This window comes from Lacerta agilis, chromosome 4 (assembly GCF_009819535.1).
Source record: "Lacerta agilis isolate rLacAgi1 chromosome 4, rLacAgi1.pri, whole genome shotgun sequence".
Classification (NCBI taxonomy): Eukaryota; Metazoa; Chordata; class Lepidosauria; order Squamata; family Lacertidae; genus Lacerta; species Lacerta agilis.
In genome coordinates, this window is record NC_046315.1 from 4,734,953 (window position 1) to 4,754,787 (window position 19,835).

Sequence of the window (19,835 nt, forward strand, 5' to 3'; positions counted from 1 at the left end):
ATTGACTACGCAAAAGCATTTGACTGTGTTGACCACAGCAAACTATGGCAAGTTCTTAAAGAAATGGGAGTGCCTGATCACCTCATCCGTCTCCTGAGAAATCTCTATGTGGGACAAGAAGCTACACTTAGAACTGGATATGGAACAACTGATTAGTTCAAAATTGGGAAAGGACTACGACAAGGCTGTATATTGTCTCCCTGCTTATTTAACTTATATGCAGAATTCATCATGCGAAAGGCTGGACTGGATGAATCCCAAGTCGGAATTAAGATTGCCAGAAGAAATATCAACAACCTCAGATATGCTGACGACACAACCATGATGGCAGAAAGTGAGGAGGAATTAAAGAACCTTTTAATGAGGGTGAAAGAGGAGAGCGCAAAATATGGTCTGAAGCTCAACATCAAAAAAACTAAGATCATGGCCACTGGTCCCATATAGAAGGCAAATAGAAGAGGAAGAAATGGAGGCAGTAAGAGATTTTACTTTCTTGGGCTCCATGATCACTGCAGATGGTGACAGCAGTCACGAAATTAAAAGACGTCTGCTTCTTGAGAGGAAAGCAATGACAAACCTAGACAGCATCTTAAAAAGCAGAGACATCACCTTGCCGACAAAGGTCCGTATAGTTAAAGCTATGGTTTTCCCAGTAGTAATGTATGGAAGTGAGAGCTGGACCATCAAGAAGGCTGATCGACAAAGAATTGATGCTTTTGAATTATGGTACTGGAGGAGACTCTTGAGAGTCCCATGGACTGCAAAAAGATCAAACTTATCCATCCTTAAAGAAATCAGCCCTGAGTGCTCACCTGGAAGGGTAGATCCTGAAGCTGAGGCTCCAGTACTTTGGCCACCTCATGAGAAAAGAAGACTCCCTGGAAAAGACCCTGATGTTGGGAAAGATGGAGGGCACAAGGAGAAGGGGACGACAGAGGATGAGATGGTTGGACAGTGTTCTCGAAGTGACTGGCATGAGTTTGGCCAAACTGCGGGAGGCAGTGGAAGATAGGCGTGCCTGGCGTGCTCTGGTCCATGGAGTCACGAAGAGTCGGACACGACTGAACGACTGAACAACAACAACGATTAGCAGAGTTCAAAGCCACAGCGGAAACTTGTGTGTAACTGCCAAGGCAGCACAGCAATAATTCACAGAAGCGCTGTCTTCTTAACTAGCTGAGTTTATTTACAAAAACAATAAATCTTCTCCTGGAGTGCTCAGTTCCATGACTGCTCCGGTCGGGAAAACAAAAACAGAAAAACAGCAGATACAGACAAAGACAAAAGCGAGTATGAGAACTGCCCACACAGTGACCAGTGCGTCACAGCAGAGCACTTAACTCTGTAGGCTCTGATACTCTCCACACCCCCTCTCGCGCTGTCTCACTGTGGAAAACAACAAGTACATCAACTTATACAAGAGATAACCCTTTACAAAACTCCTCATGTCTTTGAAAGGTTAACGGTTTTGTGAAACCATCAGCTAAATTTGCAGTACTTGGAGAATAGCTGAGTTTCACCAATCCTAATTGAACACTTTGGCACACATTTTTAAACCTGATATCCAAATGCTTTGTTCTGGCCTTAAATTGCGCTGATTCCGCCAATTTTAGACAAGGTTGATTGTCTTCCAAGATGACAATGGGTAAATCACAAACACCGTAGATTTCTTGTACTAAACATTTGTAGAACTCTACCTCTCTGCACAAATCGGATAGAGCACTAAACTTGGCTTCTGTGGAGGAGAGTGCGATTAGACTCTGTTTTTTCGACCTCCAACCAATCAGAGAATTTCCAAATTTTACCACTGAACCAGATACAGATTTCCGATCTTCCAAATTGGCCCAATCGCTGTCTGTGTAACACGTAAGTTTTGGCTCACCCTGTGCTGACAGCTTGAGACGGAAATCTTTAGTGTCATGCATGTATCTTAACACTCTTTTCATACCGTTCCAGGCATGGACACTAGGTTCTGAAGCTTCTCTGCTCAGCAAATTGACTGCAAAAGCTATGTCTGGTCGAGTCCACTGGGACAAGTATAACAAACTTCCCAAAGCAGACTGGAAGATTTCGGGGCTTTCAAAAACAGCTTTATCCCTGACTTGGGAATCTTTTATGAAACTTGCTTCCATGGGTGTTCTAGCACCCTTGCAGTCAGACATCCTAAATTTTCCTAGTATCTGCTCAATTTTGCCTTCCTGGCTGAGCATGAAACTACCATTTTCAATCCTTTCAACCTGTACTCCTAGGTAGTTTTTTACTGGTCCTAGGTTCTTGTGTTTAAAGTATTTGCCCAACTCTTTAGCAAATTTTTGCACCTGTTTCTGGCTTCTTGCCAGAAATATGATGCCATCTACAAAAACTAGCAGTAGCTCCTGTTGCTCCTGAGAGCTCTTCAGATACAGGCAGCTATCCGCCAAGCTTTTCTGGAAACCCATTTTTTCCAAGACATCATTGAGATATAAATTCCAATTTCTGGCCAATTATCGCAGACCACAAATTGACTTGTGGAGCTTCCACACTAGATTTGTACCTTCCTCTTCGAAACCTGGTGGGGGCAACATATACAACTCTTCTTCCAAATTTACATTTAGATAGGCCACATCTATATCAAAATGATGCACAGCGAAACCTCTTTGAGCAGCTGATGCTAGAAGCATGTGAAGAGACTCACTGCGAGAAGTGGGAGCATAAACTTCTGTAAAATGCAACCCCTTCTTCTGTGTGAAACCCCTTGCGACTAGCCTTGCCTTATATTGTGGTTCACCAGATATTGTGGGTTTGAGTCTATATACCCACCGGCTGCCAACTGCTCGCTTGCCTTCTGGCAGAGGTGTGGTGCTATAAACTCCTAGTGATCTCATGGAGTTCAATTCCTTCTCCATCGCTTCCTGCCATTTGCTAGCTTCCTCTGGAGGTAACCTCTGAACCTCTTCAAAGCTTTCTGGCTCACATTGAGCCATGCAAGTCCACACACTGGTTGCTGTGAACCATTCGGGTGGTTTACCTTTTGTTGTGCGTGCTGACCGTCTTAGCACAACGTCAGGTACCCCCTCTGACTTCCCTACAACAGAGTCAGACCTCGTGTCATAGATCTCACTCAGTGACTTACTGCGTCTCCGTGTCACCTCGTGGCTGGATGTGGGTGATGTAGGCTCACTCTTTACTTCTTGTCTCACTGCTCTTGGAGTTACCGGCCTAGGTACTCTTTCAGGTTCCTGTACTTCTCCTTTCTCATCATCAGACATATCTAGACTGTCTAGGAGAATATCAGGATTCCCATGAACATGCCTCCACCTATCTTGTTCGCAGAACTCAGCACTTCTACTAACGTAGATACCTGACTGGTCCCCTTCTGGATTCACAAATCTCCAGCCCTTACAATTTGGCTCATAGCCACAGAAAATCATACAGTGACCAGTGTGTCACAGCAGAGCACTTAACTCTGTAGGCTCTGATACTCTCCACATTCCCACCACCCTTCTGAGTAATACCCCTCCCCACTTCCTCACTATATTTAAGGATCTGGTGACTTTGGTTTCAGTGTATCTGAAGAAGTGTGCATGCACACGAAAGCTCATACCAAGAACAAACTTAGTTGGTCTCTAAGGTGCTACTGGAAAGAATTATTTCATTTTGTTTTGACATTTAGAAATACCTGAAGGCAACTGTTTAGGGAAGTTTTTAATCTGTGACATTTTAATGTATTTTAATATTTGTTGGAAGCTGCCCAGAGTGGCTGGGGGGACCCAGCCAGATGGGCGGGGTACAAATAATATATTATTATTATTATTATTGCTTCATAAAAGTTATGGCATTACATTCTTCTTTAAATTATCTTTCTATGGATATATAATCTTATGGTATTCCTCCACAGAAAAGTGGTGTTATGAGCCATAAAATCTCAGAAATACACTTTTCAGGAAAGTTTTACACAATTTTGGCCACTAGTATAAGTTGTTCATTTTAAAGTTAATGTTCTTTTTATATGCAATCAGATTGTTATTATGTTTCATGTTTATTTTTATTTTTTAATAAGAATTTATTGGATTTTCAAAATAAAAATACACAAAATACAAACACTACACAAACTACACAAAATAGACACAAACAAAACAATTAATTCCTCATCCTTGTCTTCTTTAAAATCCTAAGCTTGGGACTTCCTCATGTCCTCTCTTTTGCGTTCATTTCTAATCTTCTTTAGTAACTTTGTAACATTGTAAAATCTACTTTCTTACATCTAATCTTAATCATACAAATTATAATCAATATATCTTAAACCTTAAATCTTGTTCTTATCAACCTATTTCAAATCTTGAATCTTGAATCTTATTTTTATCAAATAAAACTTCAAATTACACATCTCTACCTCTGTTATCCTCTCTTCCCTTAACTTTGTTATGCTGTGGCCTATATTTCCTCTGATTCCAATTTCAAATATATAAAAACAACACATTTAACCAATACCTAAATATTTCTTGCAATCTCATAATCCGTTTTCCCTCTGGCATCGGAATGCGGAGGTCCGCCTTTCATTCCCCAATAGTTCATACTTTACCCCACCCCTCTCCTGTCCATCATCACTCTCCCCTTTACCTTTCCAATCCCCCAACAGTCTCCCCCCCCCCAACATTCCACCAGTCCAGGTTCTCCTTCTGCTATTATTCCCTTTCCTTCTGTTCTTCCCTTCAGATGTAGCTTCCTCTTCCCCATAATGTAGCAATCTTCTTGACAAATAGTTGTAATAAGTTTATCACAAAGTATCTCTCCCTCACTCTCAACTTCTTGTTGCACTTTCCAAAATTGTTGTTCTTGAACCTCTGGGCTGCCACCCCAGAAGCTCATTGTACTGTCCATACTGAAGACTCCCCGCCTCTCATGCCAGGGAAGCCTCCCCTGTTTACCAGCTTGTGCATATTCCTCTTCAAAAATTTCCACTGGATCAGCTTTATTTCCATCCTCTGTATCGAGTGGATATATAGAACAGTTTTTCAAAGTAGCTCCAATCTGGGCAAACTCTTCCACAACATTCTGCTGAAGTAATTGCAGTTCAAGCAAAAGTCTTTCCTGGATCGATGTTATTGTTGAGTCTAGGAGACTGTGGGATTTAAGTGGGCAGGATGTGATAGGATCTCAGTAATCTTCCAGCTGCTCCAGCCGGTCCACAGCTGCCATTAGCCAGAGAGTTAACGGTGTCTCTCTTTTACTTTATAATCCACAAAAAGGAATCAGTCAAAGTCCCAATTTTACCCCCAAACGGTTTTCTAACGTCTACAAAATCAGCGTAAAACTTTAAAGCAAGTCTTAAGCGGCTCCAGCTTCATTGACGTTACTTTGATCTTGCCGCTGTCAGAGAGAGACGGACTTCCTCATTTTAAATCTCTCTCCGTAAGCCAAATTTCTGCCTTTTAGGTTCAAATTAAGCTCAGTACTTACAGAGTCCTTGTTTTAGGTCCAAATAGAGGAAAAGCGGAACGCTCAAAATCCGGCAGTTGCCGCTGCTTCATGCCTTCGGTTAGAGATGGCTTCTTCAGCGCCGTCCCGGAGCCCCGCTCGCTCAAGCCTCCCTTTTACAAGGGTTGCTTGAGAGCAGGGTCGGGACTTCTGGCACCCGCTAGAAACCCAGGACCGCGGGGCGCTCTTCCCGCGGCTTAACGGAGCCCGCAGCGTATGTTCATGTTTATACAGTGGTGCCTCACAAGATGAAATTAATTTGTTCCGCGAGTCGTTTCGTATTGCAAAAATTTCGTATTGCGTTTCGTATTGCGAAAATTTTGTCTTGCTGTTTCCCATAGGAATGCATTGAAATTTAATTAATGTGTTCCTATGGGCAAAAAAAAAAGGCAGAACAAAGTCAAATTTGGTTTACAAAGTTGTTGTTATTGTTGTTGTTTTTAAATTTTATTTAAAGGTTTCCTCTTGCACTTTTTGCTTCTTCATGAAAAACCTCTCCATCGTCTGCTGCTTCAGCCGCCTTTTCAGCACCCCTCTGAAAGAGGACATGATCCTTGTATCAAAAGTGTTCGCAAGGTCACATTCCAGATCCTTGTCTGGGTGGTGCCGCTGTGCATAAGTCTGCACGTTTTTCCACTGTTGGCAGATGTCCTTCAGTTCCGTGGAGGACAGCTGTTCCTCACTTGTCGCTTCTTCCTCTTCCAAAGAGGCCTGCTCCTGCGTAGCCTCTGCCTGCAGTTCGACCAGCTCCTGGGTGGACAGCTCATGGTCATGGTCCTCCACCAGCTCGCAGACATCCTCCTCTGTGACCTCGAGGCCCATGGTCCTCCCCAAGGAAACAATCTCCTCCAGCACTGTTGACTCTGGTGCATCAGAGTCACTTGTTGCCACACAGTCTGGCCACAGGTTGCGCCAAGCGGAATTCAGATTTCTCCGGCTGATCCCATCCCAGGCCGTGGTGATCATCTTCAAGCAGGTGACAATGTTGAAGTGGTCTCTCCAGAATTCACGCAGGGTGATGTTGGTGCAATCAGTCACCTCAAAGCAGCGCCTGAAAAGCTCCTTGGTGTACAGTTTTTTGAAATTGGCGATGAGCTGCTGATCCATTGGCTGGAGTAGTGGGGTGGTGTTAGGCGGCAGGAACATGATATTTATGAAGCGGAGGTCCTCTAACAAGTCTTCCTCAAGGCCTTTAGGATGAGCAGGAGCACTGTCCATCAGAAGCACAGCCTTCAGCGGCAGGTCGTTGTCCAGCAAGTACTGTTTGACAGCAGGGCCAAAAGCCAGATTGACCCAGTCCACAAACAGGGCGCGTGTGACCCAAGCCTTACGGTTGGATCGCCACAACACGCTCAGCTGGTCTTTGTTGACCTTATACTTTTTGAAGGCCCGTGGGTTCTCAGAGTGGTACACCAGCAGGGGCTTTATCTTCAGGTCCCCGCTTGCGTTGGCACAGAAGAGGAGGGTCAGACGGTCCTTCATGGGCTTGTGGCCAGGCCGCTTGGTCTCCTCTTGAGTGAGGAAGGTCCTTTTGGGCATCCTTTTCCAAAACAGCCCAGTCTCATCGCAGTTGAAGACCTGCTGTGGAAGGTAGCCCTGTCTAGTCACGAGCTCCAGGAACTCCTTAGCAAAGTCCTCAGCCGCAGGAACATTGGAACTGGCAGCCTCTCCATGCCTGACCACGCTGTGGATTCCAGATCTGGTTTTGAATCTTTCAAACCAGCCTCTGCTTGCCTTGAAGACTTTTGGCTCGGCTGAGGTTCCTGGCTGTTGCTGTACGAGGTCTGCGTGCAAGGCCTTGGCCTTCTCACAAATGACAGCCTCAGTCACTGTGTCCCCTGCACGCTGCTTCTCTTCTAACCAGATGATCAACAACTTCTCCACCTCCTCCAGAACAGCTGGCCGGTTCTTCACGATCCTGGTGACTCCCTTGGCTACATCTGTTGCAAGGATCTTCTCCCTCATCTTCAGGATGGTCCCGATGGTGGATGGATTCCTCCCGTACTCCCTGGCGAGGTCTGTCACTCGCATGCCACCATCGTGCTTCCGGATGATCTCCTTCTTCATTTCTAATGTAATCTTCTCCTTTTTCCTCTCCCTGGCCTCTGCAGGAGCAGCCTTCTTGGGACCAATGTCAGCACAGTTGCTACATTCTCAAAAACAAAAAGGAGTGCTTCACATCCGCTTCACACACAACTTCCTACCCCTGGCCAAACCTGCCCGGGACGACCTCCCAAGTGGCATAACAGCACCCCCCCAGCACAGAAATGCCTGGCAAACACCTTCCCATCCCCCAAATCCTTAAATTCCAACCCCCCCAACCCCCCCCCCAAAAAAATACCCCAAACCCTCGATAAAGTTTAGAAAATGTGAGGGAATATGTAATTCACCAAATGGTTGCAAAAAAAAGTTCTCAAAACCTTCCAAAAAATGCTTGCTATGAGTTGCTCCTCAAAGTCAACTGCACTTTTTAAAACCTCCAGGCACAATGCATCCTGGGTATTAACGGTTGTGCGAAAAAAATCGCAAAACGTTTTCGTCTTGCGAAACACGACCATAGAAACATTCTTTTGGAAGCTGCCCAGAGTGGTCGGGCAACCCAGACAGATGGGCAGTGCATAAATAAAAATTATTATTACTACTACGGTGGTACCTCATTTTAAGAATTATTGTTGTTGTTGTTGTTATTATTATTATTATTATTACTGCTACTACAACCCGAGATTCAATAAGCCTTGCTCTTCTCTGGGATGGATTTTGTTTGGCCCAGTCATGGCATCCCCTCCATCTCTAATGTCAGTTGTCTCTTTGGTCAACCCAAGACTGACAGGAGCAAAAACAAAAACAGAAAACCTGAAGCTACATATCTTTCCTAACAATTCTGAAGCTGACATTTAAGGTGGCCTGTGCAGTTCAGAGCAGCTCAATCATGGTAGAAAAAGGAATAATTTGAGGAAGATTTTTCAAAGAAAAAACTGCAATTTACTGTTTATTGTGGGGGTGTTAGGTTCCCAGGTGTTATAGGGGGCGCTGTTGAGCTCTGTGAAAGTATGTGAGGTTGGTCACATAGAGGTATTTTGCGAATTTCCAGGCAGATATGACGATCCCACAGGGAGCCTTACCAAGAGAGGCCACGATCCCACGATTCTCTTCCATGACGTCCTTATGCAGAGCTCTCTGGTCAGGATCCAGCAATGCCCACTCCTCGTCCGTGAAACAAACAGCGACATCTTCAAAGCACACTGGACCCTAAAAGAAACAGGGAAATGTCCTCCTCTGAGACAGCATCTATATGATCTGCTTCCTCTTCTGCCTCTGATTCTGCACTGCATTCTGCCACAGAGTCTCCCAGCTCACTAAGCCCTGTTACACCTTCAGCTTCTGACACCTCCTCTTCCCAGGCTTCTCCCTCTTCCCCCTCTGACCGCCTATCCTTCTTCCACCTCCACTCCTTGGGCTCTGAGCCATCTTCCCTTCCTGGTTCCCTGGCTGCTTCCTCCCACCATTCCTCTGTGCCCAACCAGTCCAGGACATTGCTCCAGCCCTCAGCCTTTGTCCCCACAAGGCAGCTTCCCCTGACCTGATCTGGTTCCACAGCATCTACTTCTCTTCTGTCCCCATGAAAAGACGGATCAGGAGGTCTTGTCGGCATCATTCTGTCACCTGCAAGAGAGAAAAGGTAAACAGGACGCCAGGACTGCCTATTTCTCTCACAGGTGAAACAGGGCATCTCTAACTACAGATGGGCCTTTGAGAATGCCTTACCTGCTAAGAGCATGTGGACGTTTGTGCCCATTTTATGTTTGTTGTTTAGAAATATATCTCCCTACTCTGGAGTAGAGATGTAAAGATTTCGGAAATTTTGATGTTCGGAACCCCACCCCCACCCCCGTTTTTTCCAGGGTGAATCGGAATTTTTTGGAAAAATTGAAAAAATTGCTACGTTCAACTAAGTTCAATCCAAAAAAAGCAAAAGGAAAAAAAGAAGCAAGAAGTGCTAGAGAAGATCAGGAAAAGGGAACTGGATCTTTATGGGGAACCTAATAATGTAGACATAAAGAGAGATATAAACATTCTCCAATCTCAATACATAATGTTACTAAATGAAGAAATGGAGTAGAAATTAAGATCTTTGAAACAAAAAACTTTTGAATATTCTAACAAACCGGGAAAAGTCCTAGCTTGGCAACTAAAGAAGAGAGAGGCAGAAAGGTTCTTAAACAGAGGGAAGTGCGAAGGGAAAATAATAACCAACCCTAGAGAAATAGAAAAACAATATGTTCAATTCTATAGTGAACTCTATAGAGAAGGAAATGAGACAACACAAGAAATAAATGATTATCTGAAACAGAACTGGCTTCCGAAAATTACTAAAGAACAAAGAGAAGTGTAAAATGCTCCTATTGCAATGTACAAATTTCAAAAAGCCATTAAGGAGGTAAAGATAGGAAAGCCACCTGGGCCGGACAGCTTACCGGTGATATACTATAAAAGATTGGAAGATATACTAGCCGATCCACTAAAGAACATTATGAATACCATTATGAAAGATGGCACAATGCCTGACACCTGGAAAGATAGTCTCATTGCTTTGATCCCAAAACAAGGATCAGGCCATCAAAACATTAGTAATTACAGACCAATTGCACTCTTGAACAATGATTACAAACTATATGCAAGTATAATGGCTGAAAGATCCAAAACAGTCCCCCAGGCGATAATACACGATAACCAAGCAGGTTTTTTTACTTGGGAGGCACATACATAGTAATGCAAGAAATATAATAAATTTATTAGAATATCTTGATATAAAAATAGAGAAGAAGGCGGCCTTTATGGCGGTAGATGCAGAAAAAGCCTTCGATAGGGTCTCCTGGAAATTTATGAAAGGATTACTGCCAGGGAACTGTCCTCACCTCCGTGTAGAGTGGTGCAAGGGCTATCAGGGTATAGAGAGCCCCTGCAACCCTTCTCAGCAATTCCTCTACGTCCAGCGGGGAAAGCAGCAGTCCCTCTAGTGGGGAAAGGGAGACTGCCCAGGGAGGTGCGGACCAGGGCTCTGGAAGGGTGGAAGAGCCCTCGCACCGCTCAGGCACAGGGGGAGACACACCTCTTCTGTCTCCCCACTTGCACAGAAGGGCCAGGCGAAGGGATGCCCATTGTCCCCTCTGATTTTTATCCTAACCTTGGAGATTTTGTGTAAACAAATTGGTGAACATAAAGACATAAGGGGGATAAAGTTGGGAGAGAGAAGCTATAGATTGCGGGCCTTTGCGGATGATTTAATTATAACTACAGAACAGCTGGAAAAAAGCCTAAGCAAGGCCCTAGAAATAATACAAGAGTTTGGTAAAGTCTCAGGATTTAGATTGAATTCAGAAAAGACTAAATTGTTAGTTAAAAATTTAACATCGGCTGAAAAGTAAGAACTCGAAAAAATAATGCAAATTAAAATCTATCCAAAAATTTAATACATAGGACTATGGATAACATCAAAGAATATCAATTTATATAACGACAACTACTCCAAATGCTGGAATGAGATCAAAAAACAACTAGAGACCTGGAATAGATTAAACTTATCCTTTTTAGGCCGCATTTTGGTAATCAAAATGAATGTTTTGCTGAAGCTACTTTATTTGTTTCAAACATTGCCAATTATAGGAAAGACTAGTAATATCGAATAATGGCAAAAATAAATTTTTGTGGAGCGGTAAAAGACCTAGAGTGAAACTTAAGATATTAATTGACACCTTCGATAGAGGCGGGTATGGCATTCCAGACTTGAAACTATATTACGAAGCTGCCTGCTTGCTATGGTTGAAGGAATGGTGCATGTTACAAAATTGGGATGTTATGGATTTGGAAGGTCATGACACCCATTTCAGGTGGCATGCCTATCTCAACTACAGCAAAACAAAAGTCCACAAAAGCTTCTCAAATCATGTAATAAGAAATGCAATATATTTGGTGTGGAGCAAATATAAAAGATATCTGGAACCAAAAATACCAAGATGGATCTCACCCTTTGAGGCTATTGCGGTAAAAAAAAAAAAGAATAATATAAAAGAGAAGTGGATAACATATAACACATTGTTAACAGAAAAGGAGGAACAATTGAAACTAAAAAAATATGAGGAGATAAAAACTACCTTTTTAGTTGGTTGGACTACTTCCAAATTAATGAAGTTTATAAACAAGATAAACAAGTGGGTTTCAAAATTGAGCCCTCAAGATTTGAAAGGGAATTGCTAAATTGTAAAACCAAATTAGTTTCTCGAATGTATAAACTCCTCTTAGATTTCGAAGTAATGGATGAGATGGTCAAAGTCTCAATGATAAAGTGGGCACAAGATGTGGGACACCCAATTATGTTTAAAGATTGGGAAACCCTATGGAAGGTGAATTTGAAATTCACAGCTAATTACAACTAATTCATGGCTAATTACAACAAAAGAGAAAACATGTTAAAAAATGGCCCACTGTATCTCACACCCTCCAGACTTTCTAAAATGTATAAAAGCTTAGCAAACGTGTGTTGGAGATGCGGAGCGAACAATGAGGACATGATTCATATGTGGTGGCAGTGAAGAAAGATCAAGGTTTTTTTGGGGGGGAATATATGAGGAATTAAAAAAGATGATGCGGATATCTTTTACTAAAAGATATATTTCTTTTAAGTATGGTGGACAAAGAAATCCCAAACAAGTCAAAAGAAGTGTTTCTGTATGCAATAGCAGCAGCCTAAATATTGGTAGCAATAGGTTGGAAAGATCAGGAACTGCCAAAAATTTCAGAATGGCAGAGCAAACTACAAGAATTCGCTGAAATGTCCCTATTAACTAACAATCCCTCACAGGTGAAACAGGGGATCTCTAACTACAGATCGGCCTTTGAGAAAGTTTTACCTGCTGAGAGCATTTGGACGTTTGTGTCCATTTCATATGTTTGTTGTGCAGAAAGACATCTCCCCTCCTCTGGACCCTTGTTCCCAACTGTCTTCCCCCAAAACAAGATGAAAAGAACCCTCAGATGAGTTGGAAAACCAACAGGATGAGATCAAATGGAGAAAATCCACCTTCCTCCTTACCCAGTGGCCTCTGTCTGGTGTCCAACGCAGGCCTCTCTGCCTCACAGGAATCCAGGTCCATTTCTGCAAAATGATCCTTTCCCTGAAAAAGAAACAAGGATTCAAAACAGGGAATGGTGAGAAATATTAGAAATATTATTTATAACGGTCCTGGAAGTCCTGTTAAATATGATAAGGAAAAATGGAAACATTAAAGGAATAAGGGTGGGAGAGAGAGAGTACAAAGTAAGAGCTTTTGCAGATGATTTGGCTTTAACCTTACAAGACCCTGAAAATAGTGCAGTGAATGTACAAGAAACAATTCAACAATTTGGGCAAGTCGCAGGTTTCAAACAGAACAAAACAAAAACCAAAGTGCTGACCAAGAATTTGACAAGTGAGGAGAGTACAAGACTACCGACACAAACTGGGCTTAGCTTTGTGAAGAGAGTAAAATATCTGCGCGTAAATATGACAGCTAAAAATTTAAATCTTTATAAGGACAATTATGAGAAAGTGTGGAATGAGATAAAAAGAGATTTAGAAATTTGGACTAGATTGAAATTATCATTATTAGGTAGAATTTCTGTGATAAAAATGAATGTATTACCAAAAATGTTATTTTTGTTTCAATCGTTGCCAATCATTGATAAGATGGATTGTTTCAAAAGGTGGCAGAAAGATCTATCGAAATTTATCTGGCAGGGGATGAAACCAAGAATTAACTTTAAGATCTTAACTGATGCAAGAAATAGAGGTGGATTCTCCTTGCCAGATTTAAGGATATATTATGAAGCAGCTGCCTTTTGTTGGTTGAAGGAATGGTTTACCTTAGATAATGCTGATGTATTAGATTTGGAAGGCCAAGATAATGTGTTTGGTTGACATGCATATTTGTGGTATGATAAAATCAAAGCACACAGTGGATTTAAAACGCATATAATTAGGAAATCTCTGTTAGAAAGAAAACCGCCCAGATGGTTATCACCGTTAGAAGCTAAAGCCCATAAAAGAGCAGATTTGGACAGACAATGGCCGAAATACAAAGACATTTTGATACAAGAAGGAGAGAAATTCAAACTAAAATCATTTGAACAATTGAAAGAGCATGTTACAGATTGGTTACAATACCATCAGATAAATGAGACATTCAAGTTAGATAGGGAAATTGGTTTTCAGATAGAAAAATCCAAGTTGGAGACTGAATTAATAGAACCTAAGAACAAAAATCTTTCCAGAATGTACAATCTGTTACTGGAGTGGCATACTCAAGATGAAATGGTAAAGTCAACAATGATTGAATGGGCAAAGGATGTGGGGCACAACATCATGTTGGAAGATTGGGAAAAGCTATGGAATACAAATATAAAGTTTTCAGCATGCAGTTTATGAAGAGAGAATATCATGAAGATGATGTACAGGTGGTATTTAACTCCTGTGAAACTGGCTAAAATATACCATGGTCAAAGTAATAAATGCTGGAAATGTAAACAAATAGAAGGAACCTTCTTCCATATGTGGTGGTTGTGCCCTAAGGTGAAAGACTTCTGGGAGAAGATATATAATGAAATTAAGAAGGTGCTGAAAAGCACTTTTAAGAAGAAACCAGAGGCCTTTTGAGTGGGCATCCTAGGCCAGGATATTCCTAAAAGAGATAGAAATTTGTTTATGTATGCCACAACAGCAGCTAGAATTTTGATAGCTAAAAACTGGAAGACTGAAGAATTACCAACGATAGAAGAATGGCAGATGAAAATGATGGACTATATGGAGCTTGCAGAAATGACCGAGAGAATCCGTGACCAGAGAGACGACGCGGTGGAGAAAGAATGGGGAAAATTTAAATTGTATTTAAAAGAGCATTGTAAGATTGTAAACTAGATATTTTTTTGAGGATAAGATAGGCAGTAGAATAGAAGTTAGTAGTGTAAGATATAAAAGGATTAAGGTTAGAATAAGAGATAGGTTTAATTAATTATACAATGGTATAAGAAATGGTAAGATATTAAGGGATAAATTGTTGTTTGAAAGTAGACATAGAGTTAATAGATGGAAGTTATGTAAAAGGCATTTTCAAGGGACGCAGAAGGAGGAGACAGGAGGAAGTCCCCATTAAGATGTGAGAAAAAGACCAACTTTCTACTTTAAGAAGAGTAGGAAAAGGTTGTTTTTGTTGTGTTTTTTATGTTTGTTATTGTTATTGTGTAGTTTGTTTTTTGTTTGTGGAAAATTTAATAAACATATTTTTTAAAAAAAAGAAATATTAGAAAGAGAATGACAAAGACTTGAAGGGTGTGAGATCTCATTCCATGGATGCTTTCCTCAAAAAAGGATGAGCCATCAGCAGACCATTATGGGATGTTCTCTGTCCTTTTTGGAGCCCCTTGGGAGTATAAAGAGGAAAGTCTCTCTCACCTGCTTTCTCTCCTCTGCCTGACTCAGGAGGAAACCTTCGGCCAGGGCCACCGCCTGGGAACTGGTCTTCGCTCCGCATTCCCTCACCCAGCTCTCCATCTCCGGGGGAAGGATAGCCAGGAACTGCTCCAAGATCACCAGGTCCAGCATCTCAGCTTTCGTGTGCCTTTCCGGCTTCAGCCACTGGTGGCAAAAGTGGTAGAGTCGGCTGCAAACCTCTCGGGGTCCAATGGCTTGCAGGCAGCAGAACCACCCAAACTGCCGGCTCTGCACCCCTGAGCGGAGGGTGTCGCAGAATCCCCCACTGCTCCCTGTTTGGCTGGCATGGCCTCTTCCTGTTCCAGGACCAGCTGAGCCTCGCTCATCCATCTGTGCTCTCAGGAAGCCTCAGAGAGATCAGCAGGAACCCTTTGGTCTTCTACCAAGTTCTGCTAGAATGAAAAGCTCTAGCAAATCCTACGAAGCAAATACATTGTTCTGTTACTGAATTTGGAGGATGGGAGGTGGGAGGAGAAGAATGGTTCCTTGAGCAAGCATGGAAGACTCTTGCTGGGAACCAGGGCTGGACTTCACCGCATCCCAGACCATGAGCTATCTTTTTGAAAAGAAAGAGGAGGAGGAAGAGGAGAAGAAATAAGTCTCTAGCCTTCTAGAAATGCAAAATGTGGAGGCAACTGAAGGGATTTCTGTGAGATTAATCAACCTGGTTTCTGCCTCCTTCCAGTCAGTGCATGAAGTCAGAACCGAATGACAAGGGAATCCTTTGTATCTTGTGAAAAAAGAATGCTTGGCTCTAGTGGGGGTCCTCACCCGGGGGTCCTCAGGAGTTGCTCCCCACCCCCACCCGCCTGCTTCTGTCTCCTTTTTTTGCACTTGGACTCTCCGCTGCTCTTAAGACAGACTCCTGGGGAGGGGTTCTGTTTTCTTTGCCCTGAGGGCCAGGTATGTATCTGGCCAACCCCCTGAGAACCAAGTGGTTGGGACCAAAGAAATCTCCCTTGAAATTTAGTCGTGTAATTTATCATCATCATCATCGTTGTTGTTGTTTTTATTATTATTCTATTAGATAACTTAATACACGCACAGTCATTGATGCCAAGGTCCCTGGAGGCTCATTGAGTAGCAACGCACATTTCCTTCCTTTATTCCTGGCCTTTGTCTCCCACCTTAACATCCTTCCTCCACGTGGGGGTTTTTCGGGGGGGGGGCTAGTCCACCTCCTCGTCCAGCTTTGGAAAACCATTTGCACATGTTTCCTCTGTTGTGCAATGACGCTGAGCGATGCCACACAGAGTTAAAGTCCTAGGGACTCCTTTGTTCGAAGAGGGGAGATTTCGTGGGAGCCATTTTTTTTCTGAAAGGCCAAGTGAGTTTGGGATCCTGTGATCTCCAGGAAGGAGAGCGTTGCAGACCTCGCCCCTCCCTGGCAGGACCCTCTCCTCCCTCTGCATGAGCAGATCAGGCCCCCCCAGGCTGGCCCCCTCCCCTGCTGCAGCCCTGGGACCCCCACCACCTCCCCACTGCACCCTCTGGGGGGAAGAGAGAGAGAGAGAGAGGAGACTCACCAGATCCCACGAGGGGACAGCCATGCAGCCCTTGCAGGAGAGGACTGGGGAGAGGGGGAGGGACCTGGGCTCTGGAGGACCTGGCCCCCTCTCGCTTCCTGTCCTCTCTAGGAAGGCAGCTCAGTTCCCTTTAACCCTTGCAAAGGCAAGTCCACCCAGCTCTGCTCTCTCCCGCTTGGCGGAATCTCGGCTTTTTATTCTTTTTATGGATTTAGGAGGGCTACGCCAATTGCCCAGATCTCCTTTTGGGGATGAGGCTCTTGGTTGGTCTCCGACCATCTCCCACTGTTGGCCAGAAACCGGAGGAACAGCTTGCAGGGGAAAGGGCTTTGCAGGAGGCGAGGAACCTCCTCCTCGAATTCAGGAGTGGAGAGATAGGAGGGGATCCGAGGGTCATCTAGTCCAACCCCCAGCAATGCAGGAATCTCAGCTGAAGGATCCATGGCAGATGGCCGTCGGATCTCTGCTTAGAAACCTCCAAGGAAGGAGAGTCTACCCCCTCCCAAGGAAGACCTTTCCCATGACAAACTGCTCTTGGAATACTTTCTTATGTTCGTTTTTTATGCTAATATACAAAAGTATGCCATTTCCCTTTCCAGAAATGCTTAATGGATGGTTGTTGTTATTATATTTAGGGGAAATTTTAATATTTCATGAACTATTGTATTTTAGTATTTTGTTGGAAGCTGCCCAGAGTGGCTGGGGTATGAATAAATTATTATTATTATTATTTATAAAATTGATCAGGTGGGTGTTTTCCTTTTGAAAGAGGCAGGTGGAATCTCCACAGTTGCTAATAGCATAACGTTGAAAAGGCTAGTGAAATATGGGGAGCCCTAGAACATCTGCTTGGCATGCAGAATCTCCCAGGGTCAACCTCTGACATCTCTTGCAAGGGCTGGATGAAATCCCTGCCTGAAACTCTGGGGAGCTTCTACCAGTCAGTGTAGACTAGGGGTCTGCAAAGTATTTTCTGTGGGCCAAATCCAGCCTGCCAGGGTCGTGAAACTGGCCTGCAAATACCAAAGCATTTAGTTGGACGGCTGATTGGGAAGCAGGGGAGGTACGTGAGCTTCTTGAAACAAACGTCTGGTGCCAAAATCTACATTTCCACGCTACCTTACACCCAGGACTTTCAGATCTGCCATATAGAAGGCTCTCAGCAAAACGTCGACAAAGCCCTGAGCCTGATTGGCAAGAAGTTCAAGGACCTGAGCCTTACCAATATCTATGCGCCACCACCTCCCCCACTGCCAGTGCATTCTCTCTCCCATCACTTCCTGGCTCATGCTTCCAGATGGGGTCACGGTGGAAGTGACCGTGGTCAACCAAATCAACGCGGGGCACTTGTTTGTGCAGCAGCACACCCACCCCACTTTCCACGTCCTCCGTAGTCTAGACCAACAGATGTACCTGTGCTACTCGCAGCCGGGGATTCCAACCATGCCGACACCGGTGGAGGAGGTTGGCGTTGTCTGTGCTGCGCCCGGCATGGAAGGTGCCTGGTGGCGAGCGCAAGTAATTGGCTACTTCAAAGACACCACTGAAGTGGAGATCAGATACGTGGACTATGGTGGATACGAGAGAGTCAAGATTGACACACTCAGGCAGATCAGGTCTGACTTTGTAACACTACCTTTCCAAGGAGCAGAGGTCCTCTTGGACAACGTAGTGCCACTTCCAGATGACGATCACTTTTCATCTGAGGCGGACACAGCTGTTAGTGAAATGACCAGAGGTACACCTTTGCTTGCACAGGTGACAAATTATGACAGTGCAGCGGGCTTGCCCTTAATACAGCTGTGGAGCATGATGGGATAATAGTTGGTGTCTATAAACCGAACCTTGGTGGAAAGGGGGTTTGCGCAGTGGATCGAAAGCTATTAGGAGAGTTCTTGGTTGTCTTCCTGACTACTAATCTTTCCTCTCCCCCTCCTTACCTTATCCCTTCCCCCCTCTTTTTTTTGGCACTGTTTCAGAATTGGGTTTGGCAATCTTCCCTCCTCCCCGTCCCAACATATGTCCCTTCCGCTTTAAAGTCTTGTTTTGATGTATTCATCTGACGGACACAGTTTGTTTATCATACCTCATTTTGCAGAAAAGCAAGGAGTTGAACCATAAGCCATAAAAATACTGCAGCTTTAAAACGCAGCTCTTTATTCTTCCCCCCCACCCCCACCCTGATCTGGGTCCAAAAGCGAAATTTAAACAAAACTTTAATGAAGGGGGGGGGGAAGAAATGTCTGGGGAGGGTTGCATTACACTTGTCCTCAGAGGATTTAAGCTGTGTGTTGAACACAACCCAGTTTTCTAAATTGGCTGCCTTAACATGAAGGCGACTCTATGTGGAAGTAAAATTGTTTTCAGACCTAGCCCCTTCACAGACACAAAATTTAAAAAAGCGAGCCAGTGTGGTGTAGTGGTTAAGAGCGGCAGACTCATAATCTGGTGAACCGGGTTCGCGTCTCCGCTCCTCCACATACAGCTGCTGGGTGACCTTGGGCTAGTCACATTTATTTGAAGTCTCTCGGCCCCACTCACCTCGCAGAGTGTTTGTTGTGGGGGAGGAAGGGAAAGGAGAATGTGAGACGCTTTGAGACTCCTTCGGGTAGTGAAAAGCGGGATATCAAATCCAAACTCTTCTTCTTCTTCTTCTTCCTCCACAAGTGGTGCTTCCATAATATGATTACATATCCTGGATCAGTGTTCATTGATTCTGAGTCTTATAGGCCTAGAACATTTACCAGTGTACATCTTTTTGCAGGGACAGGTCCATACATAAACACAGTTTTTTGTGTTGCAATTACTGAAATGTTTAATTTCAGTAATTGCATCAGAGAATTCCTTCACCTGTAAGGATTATTTGCAGATACTGCATCCTCCGCATCTAGTGACCGGAAGGCAACTCATCCCCTGGTTTTACTTGCGGCACCATGTCTGATTTTACCAAGAAATCCCTGAGGGATTTTGTTCTTTTTAAAGCAAAAAGTGGAGGTTTCTGACATCCAGGAATGTTGGAGAGGAGATGCCAATGTTTGTATATGATTGCCTTTATGGAAGAGGTGCGGGGAGTGTATTGCAAATTGGATATGATGCAGTTATCTCCTTGGTTTCTCATAGCAGGTGTTAAAAGGTTTTGTCTGCTTACCTTGCTCTGCATTGTGCTTCATGTAGTGCTTTTTATATATATATTAATATTTTATTCATTTTCAACAAAACAATAATACCAAAACATACGAAAAAAATGAAAACAACACATCAAAACATACAATAAAACACAAACTAACAATTATTATTTTTATAATCATACTTCTTAACATTTCACAGTG

At 43.5% G+C, this 19,835-nt stretch overlaps 1 long non-coding RNA gene and 1 pseudogene across 1 annotated transcript; both read right to left on the reverse strand.

Annotated features, from left to right (window-relative positions):
* The window catches only part of LOC117045034, a 79,205-nt pseudogene that overhangs the window by 21,202 nt on the left and 38,168 nt on the right, over positions 1 to 19,835 (reverse strand).
* Positions 8,671 to 12,477, reverse strand: LOC117045135. Its single transcript, XR_004426403.1, has 3 exons — positions 12,366 to 12,477; positions 9,038 to 9,120; positions 8,671 to 8,706 (listed from the first exon to the last, which is right to left on the reverse strand). It is a non-coding gene; the product is annotated as an uncharacterized LOC117045135 (long non-coding RNA).